The sequence below is a fragment of the Poecilia latipinna genome, unplaced genomic scaffold (genome assembly GCF_001443285.1).
Source record: "Poecilia latipinna isolate Pla-1442-1.1 unplaced genomic scaffold, P_latipinna-1.0 Scaffold3685, whole genome shotgun sequence".
NCBI lineage: Eukaryota > Metazoa > Chordata > Actinopteri > Cyprinodontiformes > Poeciliidae > Poecilia > Poecilia latipinna.
The window spans coordinates 30,817-40,135 of record NW_015116301.1 but is presented as its reverse complement, the minus strand read 5'-3'; the positions used below and the strand labels follow the sequence as shown (position 1 = coordinate 40,135).

General features: G+C 38.4%; 1 long non-coding RNA gene across 1 annotated transcript in view; it reads left to right on the top strand.

The window, feature by feature from the left end:
* The first annotated feature begins 323 nt into the window (after positions 1 to 323).
* Positions 324 to 9,319, top strand: part of LOC106941462 (uncharacterized) — a 21,304-nt gene continuing 12,308 nt past the window's right edge. The window contains exon 1 of the long non-coding RNA XR_001423369.1: positions 324 to 2,117. This is a non-coding gene — a long non-coding RNA (uncharacterized LOC106941462). The remainder of the gene's footprint in view (positions 2,118 to 9,319) is intronic.

The following is a 9,319-nucleotide window of genomic DNA, read 5'->3' as shown; positions in this document are numbered from 1 at the left end:
ACAAATTCAATACAAAATAATTTCCCTGTTTCTTTCCAAATGTTTTATTTTATATAATCCCTTTTTTTAAATTTAAACCTATCGTTAGGTATTAACGATAGGTTAATTAATACCTAACCTATTAGGTTAGGTATTAACCTAATAATACCTAACCTAATAGGTATTAGGTTAGGTAATAGGTTATAGAACTATAGGTTCTATAGTACCTATAGTTCTATTTAATTCACAGTTTGTTTTAATCTTTTAAATCTATTTTAGTTTAGTGTTCTTTTAAGAAGTTAAGGTTTTTTAATTTCCTGTTTTAACCATTTCTTGTTTCTATTTTAAACCCAATGGACAATTTCACATTCCACACACTGTAACAACAGACATTGAATGTGGTTCAAAGGGGAAAAAAACAATAAAACACAACAGACACAATCCAGCAAAAGACCGAATAACTTGTGCTTCAAATCAATGTCTTTTCTCTCTGATGATCCTGAAGGCTAATCCCGTTTCTCTGAATCCACTGCTATTTCAGCAGGAAACATGGGCAGGTCATACCAGTTTGGATGATTTGCAGTATCCAGCAGAGGGCGTAGCTCCTGCTGGATACTGGGCTCCTGTAACCCAGGGCTCCTGGGTTACAGCTCGCCATCTTGTTTCTCACTAGCGGAATCCAACTCAGCAATTGACTCGGAATTTCAAACAGGTTTGGCATTTTGCCTAACTCAGCTGGTAAAATTTCTAATTAATGTTCAATAATTTTGTCAAATAAGCATATTAAATGATACCGCTGGCAGAAAAACCTGTATTTCTAAACAATGTTTTTTTTTTTTTTCCACTTATAAATTTACTTGGAATAAAGACTGGAATTTAATCTGATTTTCAGCATTATTTCTCAATCAACAATTTTAGCAGACAGGGAATACAAAAGAAGAGAAGTTGTCTGAGTCTCAAATTGACCAATATGAGAGTGAAATTTTATTTCTCCTGCTTTTAGCCCCTTTTTTATTTTGAGTGTTGTATTGAGCTTAAATTGAATTCATAAAAACTCTGGGAAAAAGTTTATCTGAAAATGTAGCTTGAAAACATCCATAACAGGAAGTAACTTCATTAGAGCAGTTTTTGTGCACCGCCAATATAGGAGGACTAAAATTGGTAAAATGAACCTTTACTTTCAAGAGTATCTAACGAGAAAAAGAAAAAAAAAATTTAGTGCTGCATTAATTAAAGAACCATAAATAAATAAGTTGTGGAAAAGAAAATACAGAGAAACCAGAACACCAGGTTTCAGTTTAAAATCTTTTATTGTCTTTTGAAGTAATTGCATTAGCCTACAGAAAGATTGGTACAGTTTAAAGAGTACCTGTCTTGAGGACAAACAAGTCTGTGGGAAGCTGTACACGAGCGAGAAAGAAGGAAATGTTGCATCTGAGTTCAAACAGACCAACAGGAGGACAAGCAGAGAGGAACAGCTTCTGCATCATGGCTGGCACAACACAGCCAGCAGGCCTTTGAAGGCTGGAACAACAGCTCTCCCTCTGCATTCAATTGCACTTTGGTGTAGAGTAGCTTCATGTGACTGCTTCACCCATTACCATTCATCAGTTTCTCAAGCTAATGAGTAGGTGTTATTATTACTATTGTGTTATTAGTCTTCAATCTTGCTGATGATGACCCACATTTGAACAGTGTTGCCTTAGAACCAAAGCAGAAAGATAAGAGTTGAAAGTGAATCTGAAAATGTTGCTCCTGACCGCTGGTAAAAACAGAACACCACCAGTGATGTGAAAAAGCATCAATGTTCAGGACATCGGAATAATTTTTTATATCAGACAATCTGAGTAAATTGTTAAAGCAGCTTCAAATGAGGAACAGTTTGTGCCACCTTTGGTAGCAACACACTCGTTTTCATTCAGACACATTAGAGGGTTTTCCAGCATGAACAGATTGTTAAGCACAACCAGAGTCAGGTCCTTACTTTGACTGGGCCTTATTTTATTTTAGCTATTCAGAAGAGGACTTGATGATGTGCTTTGGATCACTGTCCAGCTGCATAACTTAAGAATGTCTGTTTCACTACAGAACACAATTCATAGTTCAGTCAGATTATGGTAAGTGAATCCCAAGGTCAGGTGCATCTTTATTAGAACTTTAACGAGTTAAAAATATTAACTAAATTAATAAAAATAATTTTTAAATGCAAAAGTCCCAATCTGGAACTTTTTTATTCATGTTTTCAGTACACTTGGATATTTGACGCTCAAGCAGTATCTGCTAACAAAGTGATGGCCGACACACCAGCAGGAGGACAACCACTGAGGTTCAATTTTGCTTCAAAAATTATATGATGGAGTTATGGAAAAGACTATTGTTGTTTTCAAGTTGTGCTAAAAGGAGTTAGCCCATCAATGAAGCTATTCAAGCCCAAAGTGTACTGCTGCTAAACATGTAGCATTAGCACAAATGTCCCAAATGCTCATGACAGTGTACATACACAGTCACATTTTTAACTTCCAGAGGCACTGAGAAACTGAACGGCTAGAATAACACTTTACTCCACTCTGATGGTTGAAGAACAGATTAAAACAATAAATATCTTTGTTGTTGATGTTATGTCTATTCTTGAATGATTTAGCAGCAAAGGTGTTTTTGAATTGAAAATATTATTTTGTTGATGCATAGTTTTCGAAAAATGCAATTAATTAATTATAGACCCAGCAATTAATCAAGTCTCCACTAGTCCTTATGTTTTTTGGGGTTAGCACTGATTTTTACCTGTATCTTTATCTCTTATATCTCTGTGGAACACTGATTTTAACTAAGCCAAGTGAGGCCTGAAGTTTTGTAGATGCTGTTCTTTAGATCATGTGCGCTGTTTAAAATCTATTTATTTAGTTTATGTTATGAGACAGATTGTATGCATGATTCTTGATTCTACAGGTCTGACAGCACTGAGGGTGTGGCTATTAAAATCCACTCACCAGTCCAAATAATGCTTTCTAATCACTATGAATTTGTGATTTAGTTTTTTACACACGAGCCCAATTTGCTTCGGATCATTTTTTTTTCTTGACATAAATGAAATGATTTGAAGCATTCTTTTTGTATTTACTCAGATTATCTTTCATATTTAATCTGTGAAAAAACAACATCAGGAGAACTGTAAGAGGGCCCACACTGTTTCAGAGCACTGTCTATCAAATTTCCTGTCCTAAAAAGTAAAAAGACTGGCAAAAGACAGAAAAACAGGAAATGAAAGTGCAGTTGTCATCATATTTTTACACACAAAGTGACATTATATGGCTAAATTTTAGTCTTACGGAGTGAGCTATGGAACCAAAAGATAAACTAATTCAGGTTTTCATCTGAAGATCCTTTGCTGTATAGTGCAAACATAAACAATAGATCCTGAATTTTGATTATTGTATTGGATTTGTACTCAAGTATGTTCGCCAAGGGCGCCTTTTATTGTTCACAACATTTCTGTACAAGCTCCTGAAATTCCATGTAGTGACCTTTATCAAAAATTCACAAGGCAGAGTCACAGTGAAGTCTACCTGATCGTGAACAATAGAAATAGCAAGAGATTCAACAGGGTCTCAAGTTCAGTTCAAGCACATAAAGGTTCAGTGTGAGTCAAAGTAGTCAGCGGTAGAGCGAATGGACTCATGAAGAGCAGAGGAAAACAGACAGCTGAGTTATTATTCTGAAAACAGAGGGTTCACAAAGTTAAAGGAAAAAGAGAAAAAGCAGTCATAACATCTTCAAGTTTACAATGAAAAAGGAAATAAAAGTAATATATAACAATCTATCACAGCCACATGGAGGGACAGACAGATTGATTCTCAAGCTCACCTTTACTATTTGGTTAATTACATCTTGTAAACATTTGTATTTGTTTTTTCTGTATAGAGGAAAAAATATCAAGCTAGCTTATTATTTTCTTTATAGGCTGTGTAAGTTTACCGTTAACAGATAATATAAAAAAACAACACATGGATAGACAAATATATCAGCTTTTTTGCTTTTTAAAAAAGTCAACTAATAAGAGCAAAAATATACTCAAGCACCGTGAAAGATCTCTCTCTAACGCCATCGTCGCGTCCTGCTGAGTTCACCCTACACTACACTGCAAAAAAAGTCTTGAATTCATGGTAAAACACCAGCAGCTGTGGTTGCCAGAATTTTACTGTGTAAATACAGTAAAATTTACAGTAATTTACTATAAATTAGAGACTTTTTTTTACAATGCACGGCCTGCAGCAATTACAAACATCTGCAGAGGTGAGACACAGCATGGCGCCACTCAAAAGTCGCCTCTCTCTACTCACAAGAAACTGAATCGTTTAAACACAGCAGATCCTTGCAAAAAGAAATGAAAACGACAAACACTTTTCTGATATTTAAGAAATGAAAACCAGCCGGGACTGTGCCAAACACACAGGCCTGTTCAGGAAGCATTACTAAGTAAGCATGAGCTCACTTCATCCCCAGAATGCACCTGGGCACCTCAATGATCCCTACATGAGATCCGGTGTTGCAGTGGATGGGTAGAACTACCAAGGCTGAATCCTTCAGTCCTTTCCTGACCTTGGGTCTCCTCACGACACTCCTTACTGATTTATAGACGTTTCAATTCAGTTTGAATCAAAATAAAAAGATAGCAAAGATTAATAATTTTTCTTTGTTTTAAAATATTAAATAATCAAGACAACCATCAGAATGTGGAGTTTGATGCACAGCAATGTCCATCCATCCATTTTCTTTACACCCCTGTCCCAAGTGGGGTTGGGACAAGGGTGTGGGACAAGTGAGGGGTGCTGGTGCCTATCTCCAGCGAACGTTCCGGGTGAGAGGTGGGGTACACCCTGGACAGGTCGCCAGTCTGTCACAGGCACAGCAACGTATTTAGTTTTAAACAGTTTCAATTGCTCTTTAAAAGTAAACATTTATTCTGGTGTATTATCTCAGTGGGATATAAATGAATCAAGTGACTAATTAAAAACTAGTCAGCAATTTTAAAACAACAATATGCCATATAGTAGATATTTTTATAAGTGTTATGGCATAACAATTAAATCAGGGGTGCACCAATTTCCTTCATTCTGTGAGATCTGCAATGTGAAGCCAATCTTATCCACCGGTCTTAACTACCTCCACAAAAGTTTTAAAATCAGCTACTGCCTCCTTTTGCTCTGCAGAGAACTGACTGACAGCGCCCCCACAAGGTCACATCTGCACAGCGCTGTCAACAAGTTACCCTACTGTTGCCAACTTAGCAACAATGTCACTATATTTTGTGACTTTTCAGACAAAAATAAGAAATTGGTATTGGAATCAGCTGGTTTAGCTGTTTAACCCTTTCATGCACACTTTTCACTAGTGGAAAGCTATCTAAAAGCCATTTTCTTGGGCTTCTTGTGGATTTTTATGTTATAAATGCACACAGATCTGAGAAGTGGACACTAATGCATCATAAAATACACTATCAACTACTGGCCATAAGCTGCAAATGCAAGAAATTATTTTTGTCTATTTTATTATGCCTTAAGAAAAAAAATTGAAAAAAATCCTGACACAAAGGATTATAAGTCTTGCACGAAAGGGTTAAAGATCAGTGTTCGACCACAAAACTGCAGCTGGGGCATCCTCAGCTTAAATACATTAAAGCTGGTTTATTTTTTGTTAGGGTTCATTTGTTACAATAATTCTTATTTTCTAAAAACCCAAAACAGTAGTATAAGCTAAAGTGTTTGAATAATTCCAAACTGTTTACACACACTAATGTGCATATATATAGTCATGTCTGTTAACATAATCAGTGAGACTGATGGGTCATTTCCCATAGGGATACTCCAATCTGACCTGGGGGCCAACAGGAATAAGGTTTGGGGTTTCTGTAGCCTTAAAGATGTTCTAAACATTGGCTCACACCAGGGTGTGTTTCTGATTTGTTTAAAGAACACACACCAAAGACGAATGAAGTCCTTTAAAACAGGAGGATTTCTAAGTGATTAACTGTAGCCTCTTTACTAAATCTTGTTCTTGAAATTCTACAAGAAAACAAATACTTTTCATAGCTTTTATACTTGATAAGATATGCTTTGAATGTAAAGGTGAGAAAATGAGCAGTCAATTGTCTTGAAAGAAAATATTTGGCAGAAAGACTAAAAATATCTCTAGTTTCTGCCCATTTCACCCCGTTTGCTGCAACAGTTGCTCCAACTAGCTAACGCTGTTAATAACAGAGCGTTCTGTATAACGCTCTGTTATAACAACTCACCTGGTAGAAATGAGGAAAAATAATGCAATCGGCCAAAAGCAAAAGATTTACAATACAGCTACTGACTGCAGAACAGCAAAAAGCACATACTGTACACTGTATCCTCCAATATAAAAAAGAGAAATGTCTGCTACTTGAAATATATTGCATACAACATTGTGAAATAAAACACGCTACTGATAAAGCCTATCTGCTGTGTGTTAGTTTCAGAGTGCTGGACTGTGTGAAGCAGAAGTAAACTTGCAGTCACAAAGTGTTGGTCCATCAAACTAAATTAAGTAAATGTTCTGCTCACAAAGCTTATAAAATAAAAGGCTGAGGAAGGTTGCATGCATCATGGGGGTTCTATTCATGCGTAAAGAACTTATGAGCATTCAGTAAGTTACCTGTAATACCTTCAGTAGACAACAGTAATCACCATCCTAGTAAAGAGAATGTGGCACACAGGTCATTTTGATGAAATAGTCGATGTAAATTAATACTGTTTTGTGTTTTTTTATGTGTGTGTTATTTACTAGTTCTGTTGCAGTTTGACGAGGTTGCCGAGGGGACAGTATCACTCCACTGTTGCTAGGAGACGGGTGTGGAACGGATGTCTCTTTTTTTCTAACGGCTGTGTAGCGACATCGCTAAGTGAGTTACTTTGTAACAATTATTTAATTAAAATGTTACGGACTCAATAAAACATTTCGCTTGATTGTTTATCACCGTTACATTTTTGGCGAGCCAGAGCCTGGAGGAGTTTCAAGTAAAAGTAACTAATCCAAACGTGATAAACCGAAGACTGAAAAGAAGCTACAGATGGAGCAGCTTCAAGACGAAGTGAGCAGACCGCTGCTGATGTTAGAGAAGTCAGAGCTGATTTTAGTTTGTAAACATTTCAAGAGTGATGAACCTTCAGGAGGGTTTACTGGCCAAACTCGGCGTTCCCTAATTAGACTAGCAGAGAGAACGCTGGGCGACATCGAAAATGAGGAAGAACCTGAATCATTTAAACAGTTTCTCCAGAATTTACTCACCGTTGTGGAATCTTGGACGTTGGAGAATGCCGGAACACCAGAACAGACACAAGCTGACAACGGTGAATTAAACTTACTAAAAGTCAAGTACAAGGAATTGCGGGAGGAACATAACAAAGCCCGACAGCGTATAGAGGAGGAAATTGGGGTTTTAGAGAAGAAACTGAGTATGACGGTGCATATGGAGGAGACTGAATCACACTGTGCTCCATCACCTCAAATACCAGAAGTGACTCTCAGGCGGGAGTTTCAGATTTGAGGGCAGATTGGAGAAGCTGGTCAGGGGGATAAATTGTCCTATACGAGCCTGATCAACCAAAATGAATCTGGGCAGAGGAAAGGATATTCAAAGACTGAGATCCTGGAAGCAGTCAGGTGGAGCCCAGGGCTCCACCTGAGAGAGATGCTGGAAATCAAAAGAGGACTGACACTGTCCACTCTGAAAATTATCCTAAGAAGTCACTTCAAAGTTGATTCTTCCTCTGACCTCCTTCATCAGCTGATGAACATTTCACAAGATCCAAAAGAATCCGCACAGAAAATCGTAACAGAACAGGAAGGACTGAAGGCTGAAATGCTAGAACTAAAGAAACTGGTGCTGGAAACAATGGAGGTTACTAAGAAACATCAGACAGAAAGAGTCACCACACGCAGCTACAGCAGACCAAGAGGTTGCCCAGCCTGTCGAGAAGCACAGTCAGGGGAGATGTACACACACTGTTATAAGTGTGGTCAAGGAGGACACCTCGCCAGAGGCTGCCATCAGAACAGGGGACAGCAGGGAAACTGGAAAGGGCTGCTGGGCTGGGACCCCCAGCATCCCCACACAAAACACTCAGTCCCACCACAAACAAACCAGGCTCCTATACAGAACTTTCATCTACCCCAACAGCTCACTACATGAATCCACGGAGCAGAGAAAAACTTCTGAACCTCATAGGTAAGAGATGCATTGTTCATTATCGGCTGGATGCCACTCCAGTAGAAGCATTATGGTGCTGAGGCATGTCTCATTAATGAAGAATGGAGACAATTACACTTACCACACCAGTGAGTTAGACCTCTGAATGAACTACTGGAGGTGGATACACTTATTGGGCTTGCAGCAAATCAGACACAAATTCCTTTTCTAGGTTGGGTGGAAGTGGAATTTAGACTGGGTACAGACTCACTCTCAGCAGAACCTAACCCTAAGTGACTCCAGTGTGGCACAATAGCCAATAATTGGCTACAATGTTATAGAGGAAGTGCTAGGACACAACACACTTCAACACAGAAAACCTGAAGTCATCCAAAATGTGTGTGGAGCCTTTGCTGTAATGTCCAAACTGCAGAGACAATGGTCAAACTCATTCAGACATCAGATAGGCAGTTGATGTGGGTCTTGTGCACACAGGGAGAAGTCAAATCAAGTTAGCAGCTGAGCAAATCACCATCATCCATGTTAAAGTTAATATTGGAGCTCATTTCAGAGGGGAGGACCTTCTTTTTGTTCCCTTGGAGGAATCAGTGCTGCCAGAGGGTGTCAGTGTTGAAGAGGGTCTCATGACTGTTCCTACAGAAAGGTCAGGATTTGTATCAGTCCCAATTTCCAACACCAATAAGTATAATGTTACTCTGCATCAGTGTGCAGTCCTGGGGCATCAAGAAGCAGCAAAGACAGCTTATACTAAATGCACAGCAGTTGAACATCACTGATGGTGAACAACAAAAAGATGACACTTCAACCCAGAACAAAGCCAGCTGCAAAACAGTCTCTGATTAACAACAGCAAAGCAGAAAAACAGAAGCCAACACAGTGGGATCCTCTGTTGACCTCAGCCTCTTAATGGAAAGCCAGACAGACTGTGAGACAGATACTGAGAGAAGAGTGTCATGCATTAGCTTATGATGAAGATGACAGGTTTAATTCCCTCCCTGAAACTTCACATCACTCTGCATGACACCACTCCAGTGAAGAAAACATATACAGGTGCTGGTCATAAAATTAGAATATTGTGATAAAGTTCATTATTTTCCATAATGTCATGAT